Source organism: Lissotriton vulgaris, chromosome 9 (assembly GCF_964263255.1).
Source record: "Lissotriton vulgaris chromosome 9, aLisVul1.2, whole genome shotgun sequence".
NCBI lineage: Eukaryota > Metazoa > Chordata > Amphibia > Caudata > Salamandridae > Lissotriton > Lissotriton vulgaris.
This window is the reverse complement of record NC_141697.1, coordinates 900,995,426-901,020,168: the sequence shown is the minus strand read 5'-3', so window position 1 is coordinate 901,020,168 and position 24,743 is coordinate 900,995,426. Positions and strand designations below refer to the sequence as shown.

The 24,743-nt window shown below is 46.8% G+C and overlaps 1 protein-coding gene across 5 annotated transcripts in view; it reads left to right on the top strand.

The window, feature by feature from the left end:
- BICRA (BRD4 interacting chromatin remodeling complex associated protein) overlaps positions 1–24,743 on the top strand; it is a 593,087-nt gene that overhangs the window by 82,218 nt on the left and 486,126 nt on the right. For 4 of the 5 annotated variants that reach the window (XM_086938681.1, XM_086938679.1, XM_086938680.1 and 1 more), the window contains exon 1: positions 10,059–10,153. The exons of the other annotated variant lie outside the window; for it this stretch is intronic. The gene's annotated coding sequence lies outside the window, so the exon portion shown is untranslated. Of the gene's footprint in view, positions 1–10,058; positions 10,154–24,743 lie in introns of those variants that run through there. 5 annotated transcript variants of the gene reach the window in all.

The window sequence follows — 24,743 nt, the reverse complement described above, 5'->3', positions numbered from 1 at the left end:
CGTTTCACCATTGCAGCTGCAAAGCTATGGAATTCTCTTCCTCTTAAAATAAAAACCAGTCCTACACTGATCATCTTCAGAAAACAACTAAAGACATGGTTGTTTTCTCAGTGACTCATTAGCAACGGCCAACATAAAATTACTGCACTAAAATCTTTAAAATACTGGGACTAGACTTAGCTCACAGCGCCGAGACACCCATGGGTAATTGCAGCGCTTTAAAAATTGCATAAATAAATAAATAAATAAATAAATAAATAAATAATGTCAACCCAGACACGATCTCCTTGTGCTTGTCTTTCTTTCTCCTTTGTCCGTTGGTGGAGTTTTTTCAGTTTCCTTATTTCTCCTTGTCTCAGCACACAGAAAGAGCGAAATTGCATTCTAGTCAATTTATTTAATTGTCGAAAATTATTCTCCAAAGATTTCCCCATATGGCATGTTTTAACACATTCTCATCTCGAGGTACTTTCTTGAAGAGAGGCGACTACCGACTGTAAGGTTGCCTCAAATCTATTTATTGGATTGCGAGTATTACTTATTAATGTTAGCGTATCATGAGAAATTATATGATTTAACTTGCTTATTGCTTTGGAATTCCAATAGATCCTTCCTGTTTTATGATCTACAGCTGCCTGGCCTTCGTATGATCGGTGTGACCACGGGGAGGTGTGCAGGGAATAGACTTCAACTTCCGTAGTTAGTAATGCATGATCGCTTTCATGAGAATATCTAGTGGAAAGCGATTGGACCTTCGGAAATAAATATAAACTGCGGATAAAATAGTCTATGATTGAAGACTTAGTTGGACCCAGTCTGGTAAATGCCGCCGGAATATCACCATCTTTCCTCCCATTTAATATTACACCATTAATTGCTTCGATCGAAGACTAAAGCATTTTCCCCCTTTTGTCTGCTTTTATTTTATCGGGGAGGACGGGGGTTGGAATCTGGCAGGCTTCTTCCTGTGGAGATTTCCCCCCATTATAAATTAGTGAATTTGAGATATTTCCATTATCATCATAGGGTATCCACCTACCTATAGAATTGATTCAATTTTCTTAAATGCTTTACTCCGGATTTGATCTTTTGAGGTTCCTGGTGGAAAATATATATTAACAAGTAAGAGGTCAGATAAAGTCTCCATTCTTTCTTTCTGGCACTTAATGCTGATGCATTGAACATTAGGCAGCGATAGCTCAATTTCCTCCGGGTCCCAGTCTATCTCTTCTCTCAATAGAATTGCCAGGCCTCCTTTTGCGTGACCTCTTCTGGAGGCCTCTGCTGCTTTAGTGAACATGAAGTAATCTTTTTGCACAAAGGGTATCAGGGACCATGTTTCTTTCAGTAACACAATTGAAGGTGGATGTTCCAGAATAAAGAGCATTTTATCAGTTGTCATCCCCGCGATGTTCCAGGACACTATGACATGCTTATCGCTAAAAAGGCAATTTCAAATCTTTGCCCATCTTATTTTTTTTTTTTTTAAGTTTTAATTTTTTTATTTATTCTGCTGTGATTTCTGTAATTTTTTTATTAAACCTTTATTTTTCCATTTTACATAAAGATGAAACAGAAAACAAATCAAAACAAATAATAATCATGAGCCGTCAATGTGTGTACATACAATATCCAATAAAAAATAATCAAAACAAGGAAGACAATACAATGATACCAAAAACTCAAAATAGCCAATGAGCTGCACTGAAAACAGATGGGTGTGATACTCCTACACCAACAATAATGATAAATAAACAACGTGAAATGTTCATGTGGAAAAACAGCTCTATATATATCTCGAATCAAAGACAGGGACAAAAAAAATCAATACAACCAAATACACATACTGCATACCCCATTGTTCTAACCATTATCTGAGATAAAGTGAAATTTATCCTATTCCTGAGGGGGTAATGCCGGATTGTGTTGGTGATTCATTTATAAGCTGGCATCTGGATATATACTCGCTGTATGGGACCCATATATCGACGGGTCTGGAGGAGGTAGGAAGTAAAGTGCTATATTCGTCGCTATTCACGCTACAAAACGCCATACTGTTTAACCAGGCACGCAGTGTTGGGGCACGTTTACTACCCCATAGCAGTGCAATGTCACGCTTGGCCAAAAGGAAGCCCAAGGCCGCCAGGCGGCGTACAGTCTTGGGGAATTTTAATACAAACCTCAAGAATGCGATTTCAGGTAAAGGAGTGAGGGGTAATGATAATATGTCTCCCAAGGTGGTGTGAATATCAAGCCAATAGTCGTGTATTTTAGGACATGTCCAGGTTAAGTGTGCGAAATCTGTAAATGGGGCAAGGCATTTGCGGCAATGGTGAGGCCTAGAGTTGTCAATACGGTATGCATGTGCCGGGGTAAAATACATCCGCCTAAGGAATTTGAAGTGCAGCAGCTTGTGACGACTGTTTAGAGAGATGTCGGATGTGGCCCTGCAACAGAAAGCCCACTGATCATCCGAGATGGGCCCACCCAGGTCACCCTCCCAAGCAGCACGGAGCCTACAGTCCAGCATTGGTTTGAGTGTTCCACATTGTTTATATAGTTTGGAAATCAATTGCGCGTTAGTCGGGGTCTGAATCAATAAGGAGAGGGGAGGGGGCTCCACAGGCGCCAATGGGAAGGAAGAGTACGTAGCCTGCAATGCCGAACGCAACCGGGTGAGTATGAAAGTGTCCATGAAGGACCGATCACTAAATCTGGCCTCTTCCGACAGAGAGAAGACGTGCCCATCTGGGAACAAGTCACCAGTGGTGCTAATATTAAACTTTGCCAGCGTGCGCCTTACTAGAGCTTCACCTGTGATAGGAAACAGAGAGGAGTTGGGCAGAGGTAAAGCTGGGGATCATAACAGGTCCAAATCCAATAGTCTACGCAATCTAATCCAAGCCCAGCAGGTGGTGGAAACCGTTTGAATGTCCCGGGTGTCCCTATGGAAGCCCATTGGAAGATTCGTGAGTAATTGTCTAGGCAAGACCAGATCAGACTCCGGACGTAAATAGGGGATGCGGGCATCGGGGTGGAACCAGGCGTATGCATAGCAGCATTGAGCTACTAAATAATACAAATATAGATCTGGTACACCCAGCCCTCCCCTCTCGGGGGAGTAAAGTCAAGACCTTCCAGCTGACTTGAGGGGTCTTGTCTCCCCATACCAAACGGATTAAGTGAGAGCGAAGTTGCGAAAAGAAGACTTTAGTCAACGGAATAGGAATGTTGTTAAAAAAATATATAAAAACCGGGGCAAAACAATCATTTTGATGATTGCAATTCTGCCCGCCATGGACAAAGGTAAGCACAGCCCTCGGGCGACCTGAGTCTCCAGCGCAACAACCGCTGTGCCATAATTGAGACGAATGACCGAGGCAGTGTCAAGGTGAATGTGGATGCCTAAATACTTAACCGAATCTGTGCACCACTAATGGAAAATCAAAAGCTCAAGGCAAAGTGCTGGCCGTCACTGGAAATATAACAGACTTGTGCAGTTAATGTGAAGTCCAGAATAGTTACCAAAACGTATGATCTCTCGAATTAGCAGTGATAGATTATCTTGAGGCAGACGGACATACAAAACCATATCGTCAGCATACATGGAAAGCAGCAGAGGTCCCGTGCGAAACTGCAGGCCACGCTGGAGATGTTTCTCTTGAAACTGTCGAGCTAGAGGGTCCATAGCTAAAATAAAAAGGAGAGGGGATAGGGGGCATCCCTGCCTTGTACCACGGTATAGAGGGAAAGGGTCGGAGAGGGTGCTATTTAGGCGCAGCCGGGCCATGGGTTTAATATATAAAAGGGCCATTGTATCCACAAAAAACTCTGGCATGCCCATACGGCGCATAACCGGCAGAAAAAAAGGCCTCTTGAGAGAGTCAAAAGACCTTTTCGGTGTCCAACAAAATGGCGGCGGCAGGCGTGGAGGGATCTATGCGATGTAGAACAGTGAACAGCGTGCGTAGATTAAGCGAGGTGGACCTGTGCGGGACAAAGCCCGACTGCACCGTTGAAATAATGGACTCCATCAACAGAGAAAGTCTGATGACGATGACTTTGGCCAGGATTTTGTAATCGAAGATCACAAAGTACCCCGGCATGTTTCGAGATGCAGACCCCCCTAATATATGTCTTAAAACCTTCCCACAGCACTGCATAGGTGTCAACTGAACCAGTGTTTAGTTCCAAATAATCCTCTATGGCCTGTCTAACGTCCTCGGTGAAGACGGGGTCTAATAAAGCCCGACCAGGGAAGCGCCACTGTCTCTCATACCCTCCCTCGTGGGGAATGGAAAGCTGAAGTAGAAACGGGGAATGATCAGAAAGAGTGTGTGGAAGAGTCCAAGGAGCCCTCAGGAGCCGCACTGTCTCCTGAGAGAAGCCATCTGCAGGCAGGTCAAGGGGGTCCCATGGACCCGCCCAGACATCCCTTTGCATCCCTTTGAGTAACCACATTACCCTCCCATATATATATATATATATATATATGTGACCAAGAGCCTGTGCGCTCGAAACGCGTATTTTTTTGCCCCAAAAATACATTTATTGGAAAAGTACCTGGTCGGTGTGGCTCGATCTTCTTTGCAGAATTTGAGAAGCCTGGAACTCCTTGCTTAAACTAAACGCTGCTAATCCTTAAAACTGACGAAGTTCATAGCAAGCATTCGAACTTGATGTACTGCAAGAAGCTTGCTTACAGGATTACTCACCGCGAAACTGCCACCTGCACAAACTGCATTCTGGGAGTTGCAGTCTTTCCATCCTTCACCATCAATGAGAATCCTGTTGAACTACGTTCAGGTGTGCAAATACTCTACTTTAGATGTGCAAGCACAAAAGACACTCAGGATTCCAGCATCAGCAACACTTGGGAGGGTCCGCATCTGACAAAGGCGAAAGCCGAAACGCGTTGTGCCACATCCCGAAAATAAATGGAACCTCTTAATCCCATGGTGTCCCGTTGTCTGCCTGTAAGGAGATGGACTGTTTTTTGCATATTAGCGCTTGCCATATAGCGCAAGGGAGGCCCTTTCTTTGAGTGTACTGGGTTATGGCAATTATCCCAGACCGCTTCGCACCCCAAGGATCAGAGACTCTGCTATCAAGATAGTCCACGAACACGTGGAGAGACATTGTTACTTTATCAATGCTCCAGACCTGTTACCGAGGGGATCGCGAGGTAGAAAGTGCGGGACCAAGAGGAACTCCTTGCTTAAACTAAACGCTGCTAATCCTTAAAACTGACGACGTTCATAGCAAGCACTCGAACTTGATGTACTGCAAGAAACTTGCTTAAAGGATTACTCACCGCAAAACCGCCACCTGCACAAACTGCATTCTGGGAGTTGCAGTCTTTCCATCCTTCACCACCAATGAGAATCCTGTTGAACTAGGTTCAGCTGTGAAAATACTCTACTTTAGATGTGCAAGCATAAAAGACACTCCGGATTCCAGCATCGGCAACACTTGGGAGGGTCTGCATCTGATGAAGGCGAAAGTCGAAACGCGTTATGCCACATCCCGAAAATAAATGGAACCTCTTAATCCCGTGGTGTCCCCTTGTCTGCCTGTAAGGAGGTGGACTGTTTTTTGCATATATATATATATATATATATATATATATATATCTATCTATATATCCATCAATATCTATACTTCTATACTACTATTATAAAGAGAGAACTGTGTCCTTTGAGCCAGGTACACTCGAAAAGTACACCACCAATCGCAACACCCAATACAGCGTTGGAAAGGGGGGGTCCAGTAGATGGACATAGGCTAAAAAAAAAAAAAAAAAAAAAAAAGTAGTCCCTAAGAAGTAGCGCCGGCCGTGTGTACTAACAACGTGCGTGCTGACATCATCGGAGGACAGGAACGCAAGGAGGAGCAGACAACAGCGCGGGGCGGAGCGGAAAACTTAGCCAGACTGGAGGGAATGAGGTACATGAACCGCGGGGAGAGCGGTGAAGTAAGGCGGACTGGAGCGGAATGGAGGACAACAGGGCATGGAGGAGCGGAGAACGTAGCAAGACTGTAGCGCCATGAGGTATGTGAAACGCGGGGAGGAGCGGTGAAGTACGCGGGGAGGAGTGGTAAGTGAGGCGGAATGGAGCGGGATAGCGGACTGCAGCGGGGCGTGTAGACTGGCTTGGTGTAGTGGGGGGCGGTGAAGTGAGGCGCACTTGAGCGGGATAGCAAAATAAATGATAGGTTTTAAAACGGCTTTCACATTTGGTGCAGACATTTAAGTGAGAGTAGTGGGGGGCGGTGAAGTGAGGCGGACTGGAGCGGGGGCCTGGGTTTGTGCGACTGGGAGCGCTACGGTAAGGTGCACGCAAGCCTGAAATGCTGCCCCCAGCCCCCTTCTGCCCCGGGCAACGCTGGGGCGGGCTGCTAGTATATCTATACACACACACACACAAATTTGCTACACCAGTTCTAAACATCCAGGCCTGTACATGAGCTCCACTAAATATGAGCAGAACTGGTTGGAATTTTCTTTCCTGCTCAATGTTCAGCAGTACATCATTAAATTTGGGTACCACCTTAGGAAATGTGATGTGATGTAAATTACCTCCAGTGCCAGTTGCTGAAAATTGTATGGGCCTGGCCCGCCATTAAATATTACAGTCCTAAAATGCAGCTGGTACACGGACATAGATAGTAAATTACAAGCGTTAAGTGGGTATGCATAGGCGGGATTCGCCGTAGCCATCCCTATATCCGTGATACAGTGAAGGCACAATTCCAGAGTGGGCGCCAACACAGCCAACAACCCCGAAGTGCCATTGTACTCCTGTACCCCTCTGGTACGATCTGAACGAGGCACAAGGAATCAAACTACACCATCCAAATCAAAATCCTACATCCAAATCTACCCTCCACCTCCACCCTCCAACACAACCCCTCAACGCCACAGCACCACTCAATGCCACAGCATCCCTAAACGCCACAGCATCCCTCAACGCCACAGCATCCCTCAACGCCACAGCATCCCTCAACGCCACAGCATCCCTCAACGCCACAGCATCCCTCAACGCCACAGCATCCCTCAACGCCACAGCATCCCTCAACGCCACAACATCCCACAACGCTACAGCATCCCGCAACGCCACAGCATCCCGCAACGCCACAGCATTACTCAATGCCACATCTTCACTCAGTGCCACAGCATCACTCAGTGCCACAGCATCACTCAGTGCCACAGCATCACTCAACGCCACAGCTTTACTCAACGCATCAGCATTACTCAACCCCACAGCATCCCTCAACGCCACAGCATCCCTCAACGCCACAGCATCACTCAACGCCACAGCATCACTCAACGCCACAGCATCACTCAACGCCACAGCAACACTCAACGCCACAGCAACACTCAACGCCACAGCATCACTCAACGCCACAGCATCACTCAACGCCACAGCATCACTCAACGCCACAGCATCACTCAACGCCACAGCATCACTCAACACTTCTGTTTTTGAATTTATCACAATAAAATACACTGAACATAATCTTCCCAAAAGTTATTTACAAAAGTTTAAGCTATTGCCATTATAAATTACAATAACTTTTATATAAGTATTATTTATTAAAAAAAATAAAAGCCATTGTTATTTGTAATATTAATACATCTAAGTCATGTAAATACAACACATATTTCATTACAAATGCTATAGTTGTCACATTTGCGAAAGTTAAAACTATTGGCATTGTAAATGACAAAGCTATTAATTTCGCTATTTTCAAAACCAATACATAAATAAAAAAAATGTAATTTACAATACCAATACCTCAAACTTTCCAAATGCGAGACCTATTGCATTGCAAATGCTTGTTATTATTAGTTCTCGAGATCTGGTCACCCTACCCTCCTCCTCCTCCTCCTCCCCCCTCCTCTCCCCCTCCTCTCCCCCTCCTCCTCCTTCCCCCCTCCTCCTCCTTCCCCCCCTCATCTCCCCCCCTCCTCTTCCCCTCCCCTTCCCCTCCCCTCTCCCCCCCCCTCTCCCCTCCTCTCCCCTCCTCTCCCCCCCTCCTCCTCTCCTCCCTCCTCTCCTCTTCTCCTCCCTCTTCTCCTCTTCCCCCCCTCCTCCTCTCCCCCTCTCCACCCCCCTCCTCTCCTCTTCCCCCCCTCGCCTCTTCCCCCCTCCTCTCCGCCCCCCCTCCTCTCCCCCTTCCCCTCCCCCCTCCTCTCCCCCCATCCTCCTCCCCCATCCTCCTCCCCCCTCCTCCTCCCCCCCTCCTCCTCCTCTCCCCCTCCTCCTCTCCCCCTCCCCCCCCTCCTCTCCCCCCTGTCCCCCTCCTCTCCCCCCCTCTTCCTCTCCCCCTCCCCCCCTCTCCCCCTGTCCCCCTCCTCTCCCCCCTCCCCCCTGTCCCCCTCCTCTCCCCCTCTCCCCCCTCCTCCTCTCCCCCCTCTCCTCCTCCTCTCCTCTTCCCCCCCTCCTCCTCTCCCCTTCCCCCCTCCTCCTCTCCCCTTCCCCCCTCCTCCTCTCCCCCTCTCCACCCCCTCCTCTCCACCCCTCTCCTCTTCCCCCCTCTCCTCTCCCCCTCCCCCCTCCTCCTCTCCCCCTCCCCCCTCCTCCTCTCCCCCTCCCCCCTCCTCTCCCCCTCCTCTCCCCCTCCTCTCCCCCTCCCCCCCTCCTCTCCCCCCTCTCCCCCTCCCCCCTCCTCTGTCCCCTCTCCCCCTCCTCTTCCCCTCCCTCCTCCTCTCCCCCCTCCTCTCCCCCTCCCCCCCTCCTCTCCCCCTCCCCCCCTCCTCTCCCCCCCCCTCCCCCCCCCCTCCTCTCCCCCTCCCCCCTCCTCCTCTCCCCCTCCCTCCCCCCTCCCTCTCCCCCTCCCCCCCTCCCTCCCCCCTCCCTCTCCCCCCTCCCTCTCCCCCCCCTCCTCTCCCCCTCCTCTCCCCCCTCTCCCCTCCTCTCTCCCCTCCTCCCTCCTCTTCCCCTCCCCCCTCCTCCCCTCCCCCCTCCTCCTCTCCCCCCTCCTCCTCCTCCCCCTCCTCCTCCTCTCCCCCCTCCTCCTCCTCTCCCCCCTCCTCCTCTCCCCCCTCCCCTCTTCCTCCCCTCCTCTCCCCCCCTCTCCCCCCCCCTCTCTCTCCCCCCCCCCTTTTCCTCCACACACTTTATCCACACACTTTCTCCTTCGCCCGAAATTTATCAAAACTCTTATTGGTGCATCCTGGTTTGAAACCCCTGCCCCCCCCCCCCTCCCCCTCTCTACTACTCCTTGTACTGTGAACTCGATATCGCCTGTAACAAACTGTCGAGCCCGATTACAGAAAAGTCAACTTTTAAATAAACTTACTTGTAAAATTTAACATAAAAGAAACAAGATGCTTTAGGTTTTAATACAAAATAACTGTCTCCATCATTAGCACAAGATAGTGTTACTTGGTAGAAATGGCAGGCCCCTTAAGGTTGCATAAATGCCAATATTCGCGAGATCGGTGTGAGAAACAATTGCTTCGTTTATCCTCTAGTGTGAAACTTCCTTTACGTCAGTGCGAGGAAATGGGCAAATTATATCCCTACTGATTTGTTGATCCCTTATTCGTTTTCTAAGCTGTTATCAAATGGGGGAATGTATGAACTTGCATACCCATAGTGCTGCCTTTCCCACCATCCCTGTGTTAGTCCTTAATACTTTCAAGGGTCCCTGTCCTCCCCTATTACCAATACCACTTCAGTTTCTGGCTGCATCTTAGACTCGCCGCCCGTTTTTGACCGATTATTTGGCTTCTGTCTGTGTGCTCTGTTCTCTCTGCCTTCCTTTTAGTATTGCTCCCAAAGACTCCTCCCTTGCGTACTTGCTCCTCCCTTCCACTAGTGTTGCTTCAATGCACTCTATAGTCAACATTTCCTCCCATACCCTCCGACTCCTCCCCCTTGCTACCTCCCTTGGGACCACCATCCCGTTAATATCCCTAAGTTGTTTATCCCTCCCCCTTCGTTTTATGTGTGTAACCGTGGCCCCGGTTCTTTTTTCTTTAGATTTATCCCCCCCCGCCCGCCTCCTTCCGTGACCCCTCCTTTGTGCTTCTTCGAATCAGGCGCAGCTGCGGGCAGCCCTATCTCTGCCGCCGGGGTCCTGGCAGCCCGTGCAGAGAGGCCCGGGAGAGCCCGTGCTACCGCCGCCGCTCAGACACACCACGGTGAGTGCAAAAGAGCGCGGGACGCTAAAGGGGAGCCCGGTGCTGGGAGGGAGGGTTACCAGCTCCCACTCCCTGTGGGCGAGAAGGCCCCGCCTTCCTTGAGGGAAGAGGGTATCAGGCATACCGGAACAGAGGCCCCAGTGTACATATCGACACCACAAGGGGGGGGGGGGAGGGGGAGGTGGCGAACAGTACTACCCTGCCATCATAGACAGAGGGGTGGACTGCAACACAGGACCGTGGGCCTGGGGCGGTGCACCATGAAGAGAAGGCGGCCGTATTATACGGCACGTCATCGTGGAAGTCTGGATTGGAGGAGGGTTTTTTAATCTAGAAATATACGTGTTTGGTGAGGGGGATATTAGTCATATCACTGTCAGTGGCACCAGGGAAGGAAGGGTGTTCGATGCAGCATCCTCGAGAATACCTCTGTGGGCTGGAATCCCTGGATGGTGGATCCTGTGACAGGGAGTGCGAGTTGCTGGACATCACCCTGGAGGACAAATCATGGATGGGGGGACATACACTTACCTTGGTGTGGCAAAAGATTGGGGTGAGGAAGGGAATATTAGTCTTGGTGGTACAGGTCGAGAGAAGGTGATGCATAGCGGATACTGTACGGGAGACCTCCTCCCCAATTAGCATTGCTATTTCTGCTAGGCACGACATTGTTTGGGTGAAACAGTGAATGTCACAGCCCTCCTCAGTGAAAATTTGAAGTGTCATTCACTTCAATGCAGGACCCGCAACACCTGATCCTTCAAAGTTACACAAGTGCCCAGGATCCGGCGTGCTTCCGATATACTGTATAAATCACATGTTGCATACCTCTCTGCCTGGTCTGCTTACTTGATGGCAGATGCAAACTGAAATACAACTTTTGAAAGGCAGTGACTCCGTTGCTGTTTACAACCCACTGCAGTCATTGAAAAAGTGTTTGTAGTTTGCGTGGAGTTGCGTATTTGTTTTGGGAATTCTTGTTATCCCGATTTATTTGTTGACCCGACTCGTCGAGTTAAGCAGTATCCTCCTTCCTGTTCCGACACGTCAAATCTTCACCTATTCGGGTCCGGTCACCATTCCCGATTTGCCCATGAGCAGAGATGCCAACTTGTGTTAAAATTGCAAGTGCCTGTAATGTTAGTCATACCACAGTTTGTTACTGTAGCTTGGTGAAGCACTCATGATTAGTATGTAAGCTTTTTTAGCCTGACATTGGCCAGTACTTTTTAATTCTACAAATCATGATATGAAATATATTATATGCTTGTTTTCTTTCGTTCTGCCCCGTTGGTCTGTTCTTGTCATTTACGTTTCTTCTGCCCACTACAACATACAACACGGCGCAATGCGCCAGCCAACTAAAGCCATTGGATAACTTCAATGTAAAGGATGGCATTCCTCCCTTTTGCAAGGCGCAAATCGGACGCAAAATACTGGGGACTACCATGACAATGTGTGCTTTTTGAGGCTAACAAAATATTTTTGCAGCTATCCAATGTGTTTATTTCATTGATGAGGGCCCGGCAGCTCTGTCAATGCTTTTTTATTTTATTAAATGTGTTCAGCCCGTTGGAATGTCACTTTTGTCTATTTATTTTTGTAAAGCATCAAGGATTGAAACCACCTTTAGTTTGCTTTCAGCCTTGGTGTAGTTTGACTCGCAATCAAAAGATCATCATTTAAAGTAACCACGTTTTCCTTACTAAGATAGAACAGTATTTGGATCATTAAAACAGATTTTCTTTTGTAATTCTTTATGCTCATGGTACTACCACCCGCCCCTGCCTTTATTCCTCAAGTCCTTTTAAAGTAAAGCAATCTATTATTGGCCACTTTATGGATCTATTTTTTGCATTTTGATAGAAATGAAACACAGTAGTTGTGGTATCATGTACAGTGAGCAATCGATGTGTGCCCACACGCAAATATTATCTGATAGGCATTGAGCTAGCACCGGTGCTTAATTAGTAAAACAAGAAGTGCCAGGGCCCTCGTCAGAGCCCACTGCACCTTGCACCACGCATTGCCCCACCCATCGCTGCCAGTGACAATACTAACAACTCCTAACCATCTAACTTCTACATATGTGACAATTCTGATGATTTCAGGACCCCCTAAGCTAAAACAATAATCTGGAAGGCAGGTGTTATCATATTAATGTATATTGAATCAATAAATACCTGCTGTGCTATCTTTAAATTAGACAGACAGCTGCACCAAGTGGCAGACTGCCACAAGTGCATAAAATTAAGTGACGGTGCCGAGCACTAGGAAACACAGCTCAATTTAAGACTGTCTGTGAGTTCCCTCCCATTACGTCAAGTTTTCATGTGGGCCCAAGTGTAAAGAGCTCATTGGCATACTTTATTGTTTTAATAAAACAAACTCCCGAAGTAGGAGCTTTTTTTTCTTGAAATAAAAAATAAGTGACACCTGATATGCAGGGTATCTATTTCCTGTCCTGTGCACATGGGCCTTCTATATTTTCCTAGTCCATGTTCTCCATGCCTGATGTATTGGAAATGAGCAGTAAAAGTCAGTGATGTTCGCTTGCCCTCAAAAGAGCAGGGAAACCATTGCTGTGACTGGGAGGAACTTTGACGGATGACCCACCGGGTCGGCGATTTACACTGGTAGATCCAGTGGAGGTACCACTTGTGCAAACGTGCCACCCACAACTCTGAATGAAGCGTGGAACAGCACGTTTTTGCGTAATCTAAATACTTGGAGCCAGAGCAATGAAGTTCCTCATCCTAACTACAGCATGTAAAAATAAGAATAGAAAGTTGGTACTGGTGTAATCATTACTTTTCGCTTCATCCAGGATAAGCATTATCGTTTTCCTCATAGTTTTGACCCAGGTTGACGAATCTGCACAAAATGTAATTCTCTCTAGTGCAGTGTTTCTTAACCTTCTGACTTTGGTTGAACGTCAATCAATCAACACTGGAATCCAGGGACCTCCAATGATTCATTACTAGAATCCGGGGGCCCAGGATAAGCATTTTCGATTATTTGAACCACAAAGCAATACCCAAGAAATGCAGAAGCAAACATTCATCAAACATATACACACATTTTAAAACACTTTATTTAATTCACAAACAAATATAAAAAAAATCTAAAATGTCATTTTTATGGGAAGGTGGGAGCTTTTCTAGATTCAGTTGAGGCTACTCATTGGTCGTACTATATTATGTATATTCTGTTTGATGCATTTGCATTGCTCCATCAAATCAGTCTGGGGGGGTACTAACTCAATTTTTAGCCTCCCATTTGAAATTCTCACATTTACAGAATATATACACATTTCTTAGTGAATGTATTTCTATGATCTACTTAAAGTGCCCTGGATGTGTCAGTGCCCATCTGCTCAGCAGGCACTTGGCCTAAGAAGTGGCTTTATCCATGCACTTTGGCTATTATTCCTGTGCCAAGTATGCAGGGTCTTTAACTACACTCTGAGCCCACTCTCTTTAACTCCAGAGAAGATGGGCGCAGCCTTTTTTCTGTTACAAGATGGGTACTGATACACCCAGGGCACTTTTCTAAGTAGATCATAGAAAATACATTCACTAAGAAAGCGACAAGTGAACTTCTTTCTAAGATCTGTAAATGCCAACTATTTAACAAAACCTAATAATGCCACTGAAAAACATCAGGTGAGGCACATTAAAGTTACTATCCAAAAACAAAAAAAAGACTAACATTCTCGTTTTATAGAAACCTATGGAACCATACTTCCACTAGTGCACTGCACATTCCTCAAAAACTTGTCATTTATGGCACTTTCAGGATTTAACTAGTTACCTTCAATTCCCAGCATATACCCAAGCAAATAATCTAAGGTTTGTTATGTTAACACTTTTTTTGTCCAGTGTGTTTTGTCATTTCATGGCCTCTTGGCACTGCTAAATGTTCCACTATCATACAGTTACTGTTAGTTGTTGGTTTCGCATGGGAAGGGCTGTATTGGTCTTCTGCTTTGGTTACATTGTGTCTGCTTTGGTTACATTGTGTATGTAATTGTATTCATGGGTAGTCATTTTTTGTGTCCATGCATTTTGTATTAGAGTATTGGTTTGTGCTTTTTACTCTTGATAAATCAATATGGTCATTCCTGCCCCCCACGCCATATATTTACAGTCACAGAACAAAACTGGGAGGAGACTTGGGCTTGTGGCTCTGCCATTTGCACACCCTCTCATTTGTCTTGAGTGCTGGTGGACCTGTTGAAATGGAACTGTTTGGGAACAGTTTTGTGCAGACCATTGCATTTTCTCAACCTATGGTGTATGTTGCCAACTCTTTAAACCTAATAATGCATTAGTGGTTGTTTTAATGAGGCACCAGCTTTTTAACACCCCCCCCCCCCGCCCACCCGATCTAGGGGTCTGTGCTGTGAACATAGTTGACGATACTGGATGCTTAACTCGAGTTTGTTCTGTCCACAATATCTGTAAAAAAATGAGTTACTAGCTTGGCAGCCAAGTACATGAACACCCTCTTTCCTTTTTTGGGGTTGTATCATCGCCCAGAATGTCATTATATGGTATTCCTTTTGTTTGATGTATTGTACATAGTAAATTGAGTATGTGCTGCCAGATTAAGGACCCTGTGAGATGGCTTGGCATTTACAAAGGCCCTGGTGTAAAATAGTCTGAAAAATAATGTATTTACAAACCGCAGACATTTGTTAGAGACACAATATGATATGGGCTGGTATGACTAGAGAAGAGAGACTTTAGGTTTCCTGCCATCTTTTCCTAGGTCTCTGGTTTCATCAAGTTCGTGACCTGGGTGCGATCAGGAATGTTTTTCAGCTGTTCTGGGTTACTGTTTAGTGTGACCTTGTCAAGTGATTTGAAGTTTGTGGACACTGTAAGTGCGGGGTCTGTTTAAATTATGTATGATGAGAGGAATGTGGACCTTCTCGTGCTGGCCAGTGATTAGGCAATGCACGATCATTGATAAGAGCTTTTTGAGGATGTGGAGAGGTCAGGATGGACTCCAGGAGGTCCGCAAGCAGAGCTTTTGGCCTCCAGACCCCGCAAACCAAATGGGCAAGAGCACAAGTGATTGAACTGTGTTGAAGAAGTCATGAGGAACAAGCATTTACAATGCAACGGTTTCGCCTTTGGAGAAGTTAGAGCTATTGGCATTGTAAATGACAAAATGTGTACTTATGTGTTGGTTTTGAAAACAGATAAATAAATGGCATTGTCATTTACATTGCCAATAGCTTAATATCTCGCAAATGTGAGAACTACTGTACCCTACGGACGAGCTCAGCAGACAGCAATTACTACCACACACACACACACACACACACACACACACACCCAGAGCCACACACACACACCCATAGCCAGCCCCACACACCCAGAGCCAGCCACACACACCCAGTGCCAGCCACACCCAGAGCCACACACACACACACCCAGAGCCCCCCACACACACACAACCAGAGCAGTCACATACACACACCCACTGGAGTAGTCACACACACACACACACTGGAGCAGTCACACACACACTGGAGCAGTCACATACATACATACACACACACACACACACTCTGGAGCAGTCACATACACACACACACACACACACCCTGGAACAGTCACACACACACACACACACACCCAGGAGCTCCGACAATGACGGGCAGATCTGTCTTCCAATGGCTAGCCTCCATTTATGGAGCTATCCAATGGAAGACAGAGGCGGGAGAAAGCTCCATACTTGTTTACAAAAGTTTTCGCCTGCGCGATACTGCTTGCGCAGTAAACGCCAGGCGAAACCTAAAAATGACTAAAGCATGGGAAGTCTCCATATGTCCTGCTAGTAATACTTATTTACACACTAGGACTATTGTTAACCAGACATATTTGAAATAAGAAACAGGATAAGAAGACCACCAAAAGGTCAAATATGATTTACATTCACTCGAATTCTGTACAATGTGAACAACAATTAAATCAAAAAAGAAAACGCACTTATGAATTATGCCTCTCTGTGGACCAAACAAAAATAAAATACACTATTTTAGTGGTATTCCGAAACATCAACTTGGACAATTCTTCCTTGATGCTTTGTACATCCACACAGTGCTATTTAGGGCACCCAAAATGCATTTGTGAGAACCCATATTTCTGAAAAGAAAACATGATTCTGCTTTACCTTTATCCATGGCCTGAAAGTAACTGAATCAGTAAGTTGTTCCCTACACGCAAAGTCGATTTCTGTGATCATCATACAGATGCTGATTCAATTGCCCAAAGTTTCAATGCAAAGGAAGAGAAAACAAAGAATTTCAGTATGTCCCAATACTTTGGAAAACCTTTTGAAATAACACAATCTGCCTACCTTAATAGAAATTCAGTAACCCTAATAATCTCCCATTTAGCTGATCATAACAATGCACAGTGTTTTAAACACACACACACGCTCGCATGTCACACAATTCTCGAATAAACGGAAGCACGCACACATTGTTATATACCTAAACGGGTACACACACACTAGCATGTACATACACTTCTTCCAGCATACATGCAATGCTCTCTTCAGACATGGCTTTTCTCTAACGCTCATGCACAATCCCCTATGTATGGATAAACACACCCCGTGGAGCTGCAGTACCCTGGCTCCCCCTACTCGGCGTGCCCATCCGCGGCTGGCAGAGTGTGTCCTTTTAGGGCACGTGTGCTGTGACTGACACCTCTTACCAGTGACAGCCTCTGAGCTGTGGAGGGGCCGCCGTCCCTCTAAGCGAGTGTGGCTGACACTAACCGGCCTGCCTGCACTTCACCCACATCCTGCAAGCGCCTTACCCTATCCCACGATAAGCATGAGCGGGGGGTGTGGTGCGCAGCCCACTCACCCCAAGAAATATCACCAAACTTAAACTGCCAGGCAAGCTTCCATGAAGTGCCAAGCTCGGCGAATCTGTGCCTGCACACACATCGCCAGCTGACCGCAGGTTCGAATCCCACCCGGCAATATAGTGCGAGGGAACATTGACACACATAGCACATGCTGACCTGCAACAGTCCACACACAGCAAGACAGTGTTGTAAAAGCGCGGCGAACCACGTCAGACTGCCTCTGTTGCGCAGTAGGGTTGGCACAGGGTCAGTCTCGCGCCAGAAGGGGCCAGAGGAGCTGTCAGGGGCAGGGCTGGAGTAAAGTCATGTCACTGCCTGAAAAGCGAAGCCGGTAGGGATGGAACAGTCGATTGCATGTTAGACTTCTTCCAGGAAGAGGCAGTCCATTCTGCCAAGTGTTTAATTTGAGCAGGTGCTCAGCACCGGCGATTATGTCGCATGATTTCCCCTGGACATTGAGGCACGCCGAGACTCGAGCCCGGTTCTCCAGCTCCGAAATAGGCAGCTTCTAGCCATTTGGCCAAGTCCTCTCCAGAATAACGAGTGCTGGGGCTCTAGTCGGGAGGCAGATTACACCTGCACATTTGTACGGTTAGCGCTGTCTCCTGATGAGAGCCCCGGCACTTTTTATTTTACAAATTAACCACTGAGTTTCTAGACAGCTGAGGTAGTCAGGCACTGGCAGCGTTTTCTCAGAGACAGCCCTACAGCCCGGAGTGATTGACTTGGCGCGGGCCTGCCCCGTGACTGACAGCCTGCCCCGTCCCCGGCACACGTGCAGACGCGAGGTGTGGGGTCGCTCACCTAGTAGCAGCAGCAGTAGGGCCCCCCTGTCGGCCGGTCCAGGGTTCGAGGTGCTGCCCCCTGCAGGCGACGCCATCTTCATGCAGTCCAGCGCCCAGAAGAGGTGAGTCAAGAGCCTGGGCGCCGAGTCAGATGGCAGGAGACGGTCAAAGGCGAAGGATAAAAATAGTGCAAGAGTAGGTAGAGGCCGGAGCCCGAGCAGTCCGCAGGGCGAGTCTGTCTAAAGTTTTAACAGGGAAATCAAGTCCACGGGCCATCTCCCTTCCCCCAACTCCTCATTCCTGTCTGGTGCTCGCTGCTAAGCCACCTCTCCCTTCTGTCCCTCCTCCTCTCTCACTTTCTCTCTTTCCTTCTCTTTACCCCTCCCCCTCCCCCCCCATCCACTGCTACTTTGCTGCCCCTCTTTCTGTCTCTTCCCTATCTCTTTAGGACTCTGTTTTTTCTCTTATCCTTCCTTTTTCTCTTCCTTATACTTGCTTCTCCCCTCGCCCGTCTCTTCTCTTTTATCTATACTGTCGCTATCTCTCTATGTTCCTACATCAACATTCTCTTTTAACTCTGTATTGCCATGCCCCTCTTTCTCCTCTACCGACCTCTCCTCCCTCTTTTTCTACTTTTTATTCTCTCTCCACTTGTCACCCCCCTCTTGCTACCCTCTAGCTGCCTTTTTAACCTGACTGTTCTCCCTCTCTTTCGTTTTTTTCTCTGCCTTTCCCCCCTCCCTCCCACTGTCTCCTTCGTCCCTGTCTCTCTCACCCTCTCTTGCGCTCTCTCTCTCGCCAGCGCTCTGACTCTCTCACTCTCCTCTAACCCCAGGAGTCCTAATCCTCCCTCCCCCCCCATACCTCACTGTTCGATGAGGCGTTGATGGGCTTTTCTGCATTTAGAAGACAGTAGTAAACATCCATCCACGGAGGAGGGGAGAATGCTTACAATTCGACCAGGGGAATGAAAGGCCGTAGAAGAGCCAGGGAGGGGGCAGAGTGGCTCGATTGAAACAAGCACCTACGAGGACAGGGGGGGGGGGGCGGGAGAGGACACGAACGGCGGGAGGGAGGCGGGAAGCGCGGCTCGTACCGCAGCTGTATTCACACGCTGCGGGGTTCATGGGGGGGGGGGGGCTGCAGCTGGGCAAGGGCGATGCGAGCCTCGCTGGCAGGGCGGCTCGGGTCGCGGCGGGGCTTACAGGGCAGGCCGCGCAACTCCATTGTCTGCCGTGAGCCGGGTGACTGTGCCTGCAGCAGCCCGGGTTAGGAGAGCCAGTGTGAGGAGAGGGTGGCGGGGTGGAGGGAGCAGGGCAGGCCGAGCAAACTCCATTGTCTGCCGTGAGCCGGGTGACTAATCTTCCGTCGTGGGACCCAAAAAAAATGGCGGCCGGCAACTCCTGAATTTTTTCAGATTCGGGGGGCGTGTTTACAGCGGGAGGGGGGCGGGAACGTTGCACGGACAGCGGGAGGATTTATACATGTATTTTTAAAAATTATGCTGCAAAGACAATGGGACACAAGGGTTGTTTTGCTTCTGTGGGAGGGGAAGGGGACATGGACGGCCGGCGGGAGGGAGGCGGGAATCGTGCACAGGACAGCGAGGAGGGGGGGAGGGGGGACGGCAGGAGGAGGGACACAGAGTAAGGCAGGACAGCAGCAAGCACGGCCCGGCCGGACCAGATTCGGGGGCGTTCCCGGCTTTTGGCTGACGTATCATGACGTAGCCAAAAGCCAAAGATTCTCAGGAACGCCCCCGAATCTGGTCCAGCCATGACGGACGCCTCTCTGTTCCAATGGCTAGCCTCCATTTATGGAGCTAGCCAATGAAGCAGAGGGGCGTGTTCAAGTCACCCATACTAGAAACTACAGATTTCTCTGGAGGCGGAGCTTACAGCTCCGTTCCCCAGCGAAACCTAAAAAGGGTTTAATCTGTTGTAGTAGGCTTGTGCTATTACCAACCTGTCTGGGGTTTACTTTTAATGGCAAACTCGCCTGGAATCCTCTTGATTTCAGTATGACCAAAATTGTTGAATTGCAGGTAAACTGCTTTTATTCAACTGTTCTGGAACTGTAGTTCATGTTCGGAGAAAAGCACATATATCCATTCGGAGATGCATATAAGTCCTTTATTTTCAAACAGATTCTTCAGTTATATTTTCCAATTTTTCACAAAACGTTCATAAATGATTGACAGCCAAGCCTATGTGTGTTTTGCGAATAGTCGCTTCTTCAGGGCCTATGTTTAATAATTCTGTGCATCTTGGTCGAATCTTGCTATCAGCAACGATCAATCAAAGATAAGATATCCAATTCCATTAGATAACGTAGTGAAAAGGGTCTGTTGCCGCATTTTATTAAGTCACTTTTTGTTGTGTGGCTGGAATTTGCAACCATTTGTTCGAATGAACTTCGCCAAAGTTGTCTAAAATTTGAGAAAGATTTTTAAAAATACACGATAGGGGGATAGTACAAGGACTATTTAAGACTACATTGAGATATAGGTCTTTCCTTGCATACATTTATGTAGTAGTTTATTATCTAGTGCAAAGCTTCCCAGGGTTCTGTGTGAACTCTACGAAAATAGATTAGGGTAAGAAAATGGCCTTGGGGAATTCGGGAACCAAGACTTACATCTGTTGTTGGCAAAAAGGGAAGTTGGATCAACTGTGTATTTTTCGAGTGTTTGGGTAATACCCATGCAGACAGAAGGAGTTGCAAATATGACATGGTGATCAACCGTGTCAAAGGGGCCCAGAAAGCAGGTGTTATCCTTGTCGGAGGTATTCAGAGTGGCATTGACTACTTGCCTTTTTGCATTTTACACGCTGCTGTAGGCACAAACAAGGTGGTTGGACAGGTGCTATAAAATCGTAGTGACCATTGTTTTGATGGAGTTGCAGGAATAATATGCTCAGTGACCATACACAGGTAAGGTAGTTGAGTAATAGGGCTGTATTTGTTAATGTGGCTCAAAGTTAGATTTAGGTACACTGATGGCATCTTCCCCAGCAACTGGTCAAATGCAAGATATCTATGAAGTGCTAGCTGTTGGTTGTTCTGGATTTAGAGCAGTCAGAGAGTGAAGTTTAATGTTTGGGAAATAAGTTGTCTTACTAAAATGTTTGAGAGACTTTGGTATGATGCCTGGGCAGTTGAAAGAGGCTTGATGGGTTTATGGAGTGATGTGGCATAGAAGGATACTAGAAAGAAAAGGATGTTAATCAAGGATTTGGGTTTTCCTTTTTGCTGCCTTTTTCAAGATGTTATGAAATGGTATAAAGAACAATTCACAGGAGTGAGTGGCTGTAAGCAGGACAGGGTGTGGGTTACTTCTGGGATTAGATCCTACTTGCTCTCAGGATTGTGTGTGGGTACATAGGTGTCAGTGAGTAATTAGATTTAAGTCTTCAGTGTAGCAGCTGGTGGATTTGAGATGGTTTTTGAGGAGACAAGGTTGCAATCAATCAGTGGCGTTTTTGTAAAAAATAGGGCCAGGGAATTAGGATGAAAGCAGATGGGGTATAGTAGGTAGAAGTGAGGTTGGTGATGAGCATTCACCTGAGACCAGGTTAGTGTATGATGGTGACCAAAATTATAATTTTTTTTAGTATGAGTCAAGGCCCCACCAGTGTGGTGGGGGTGTATATATATATTTTGTTTTTGTGAACTAGGTAGGTCGATGATTGTGACGTCATGCTGGAACACTGTAAAATATGGAATGATGAGGGAGTGAGATGGGGTGAAGCAGAAAAACTCTAAGTCACAGGTAGGGTGACCACTTCACTCCAGGTCAATAAGGACACTGTTTCCAGTCCTGAGCTTTCTTTCATCTACAAATAATTGATTTCATGTGTTAATAATTAGTTCAGTGGAAGCGAAAGACCACAACACCTCGAGTACATTAATATAACATACAAATGTCTAGGACTTGAAGCAGTGCCCATGTGATCTGGAAGGATTTGGACTCGAATGAAAAGATCAGATATCTTAGGCGTTATTTATGCAGTCTGAGATATTGAGCATGAGAGTGGTAAAGGGAAGTGTGGGTGTGGTTATGGATGAGGTTGGGTGATGCTTCTTTGCTAGTTGTAAGAGGGTAGGGATGCTTGATTTTTTTTATTGTTGTTGTGGATTGATGCTTTGGAGGAAGTTGAGAGAGGCCAAATGGTGTGGTCGCTCATGTTAAGAATGAAGAGATTCTGGTCTACAGTCTCACTAGACTGTCAAGGCCCAAAACAATGAATTTGCTACTGGAGTCGCTCTTACTTGCAGTGGCAGTTCCCCCCTCCCACAAAATCTGTGTTCCAGGAGCCGACATGGAACGCATGGGAACAACATAATTTTACTCAAAAATCACTTTTAACAGGGCATGTATCTTTTCAATAACTTTAATGACTTGCATTCCTACATGTTAATACATTCATTTACATAAAACAAAGCGCTGTGCCTTTCCTTTACTGGGGTGCAGTGCAATGAGATTCAAAGATGTCTTGTGGGGGCCTTCCTTATTTGCTTGGTAGTGGCAGTAGAAAACGATCGCCACTGTTTCCTGTCACCCCTGTCTTATATTATTACGCCTATTTGCCTGTAGGTGAACGGTGCACAGGGAAGTGTAGTTTAGTCACCAAGGGGCACCTCGGTGAGGTACACAGATACATTTTTATGGGCACTCTTCTTTCATTTGGCAAGAGGGCAAAGAACAACTGTGGCCAATCTGACCTCTCAACGTTTTACAATGCCTTGTGCCCTAGAGGTGCCATAGTGTCAATACTTAAGTGCATGTGTTAAATGGGGAAAAATAAGTGGAAGTACTCATTAAATTGAGATAGGGGCGGGGCTGGAGGCAGGCCGAAACATTGTGATAGACATGTCTATCGACTATTTATACTGCCCTTACATTTCCGTTGATAGTTTCAAACTTCCCATATCTGCAGATTAACATCTGGATATGCTAATAGAGGGTGGTGTGAAGATCTGCTGGGAACAGGCCCTAAATCATAATAGAAAGAGCGTTTAAATGAATGTAAACCATCAACAGCATTATTCAGGACAAAGTTCAGTGTGCCTCAGAACAAGAGAGACTTTCTAATAGTAGCATTAATCATGAGTTCTACACCAGTTGCAGGACATATCAAAACATGCGAGTAATGTTTCAATATAAACCAAACTTGTTAAGTCATTACACAAAATTAAGGCCAAACCCAATATGTTAATCTTTCCTTGTTTTGCAATATTTGCAGCTCCTTACTTTCATAGTTCTTACTTGGTTGTATTTGGCGCAATACCTATATAGTCTAGAGTGCGCACACATATACACGCAGAAACAAGCAGACATGCGCACACACACAAGCATTCCACGCATTTCTTTGCAACTACCTCCTGAGAGTGTTCCTATTCTCTTCCTGGTCGGAGCTCCACACACATGCAACAGACCGATACACACAAAAAAGGTTCACTTGGGATTATTCTTTGTTACTTCACAGCAAGGACAGCGTGAATGTGATAGAGCAAGGCCCATTCAGGCCCTACTTTGTCAATCAAACACGGCAGGACAGTGACCTTTTCAACACCCGGGCATCCCTTGCATAACGTGAATGAGCCCCTGCTGAATGGTTCAGCAGTGACTCGGGTAAGAGCTAGGGAGGCGCTTTGGTCATTTGAACACCCTACAGATCTGCTCCGATCTGATACCCTCGAGCGTAGCAGCACTAGCATCGGTGACCTTATCTTTTATGAGTACCGGTACTCTCCTGGTCAGTGGAGACATGCCAGTACTCAGAGCTGTAACAGTAAGATGTGCCGGTGCTCAGTACCTGTGAGTATTGGCCCATTTAAAGAACTGCTTAGGTGACATCATGAAAGATGTTTAGCTTGTGCTTCTGTTTAAAAATTGCTTGCATTGGCGTGCCATGCCGTTCTTGATCGCTCCATGTGGGCATCTCAGCTTTGTTGGCAAGAGATGCTCTTGGGCTGTGTAGTAATTTCTCGGTGCTTAAGAAGTCGGTCCTTGCTGCCTGCCGTACAATGGAAACAAAAGATTTCCAGTGAATTTATCTTGATGAGAGAACCTAGATTGTGTCTGGGTTTCTTTTGAATGAATGCAGTGTTTCTTCCACCATTAAAGAGAAGCACGGTTGTTGAAAATATTTTGCTGTTTTTCTGGGAGTTGGGATGAGGGTTTTGATGCATAGCCTTAGCGTGGTTAGATGAAGGTGCAAAATTGCCGCCTATGATACCCACTGTCCACAGTACTGTCTGGACCCCTTGTAAAGGTTAGGGACCTCTTTGACCTAATGTGTTTGCCCTTAGGTGCATCCTTGGACCAGGTCGTGGCTTACATGAATTCACCCTCCATATTGGCCGATTTAGTTGGCGGTTGGAACTCCAGCCACCGCTAAGGCTGCAACGTAAAGCGTAGGCTTCATGAAATAGCTTCTTGAGGTGCTTAAAAGCAAACCCAAGAGGCTCCCATTATTCTTCCCCTTCCGTCGACCTCCTCCAGTCTTTTGAAGGAGATGTCTCTGGAACTTGATTTGGAGTATATGAACATGAAGGAGCAATTAGAGGTAGCCCAAGCTATGTGAAATTTAAATTCCAATCAGACCCATACCCAATTTATATGGGACCTTTGCCTTCTAAACAGATAGCACACATATTTTAGATTTATGTTTGAATAAATTATGAATCTTGTGTCCTGCAAAGTTAGAATACATGGCACCTTCTCATGAGAGCGTATTTGGATTCTGTAACCAGAAAATGCAGTTTTGTTATTATTCAGCGCGTTAGTCATTGACAGCAGCTGCAAACTGTGGTTGTCTCGCTGTAATCTGAAGTTTAATATTACTCTGTTCTTCTTTGAACATACTGCACTTTAGATTTTATATTTGGGGCTGTGGAACCATTTGT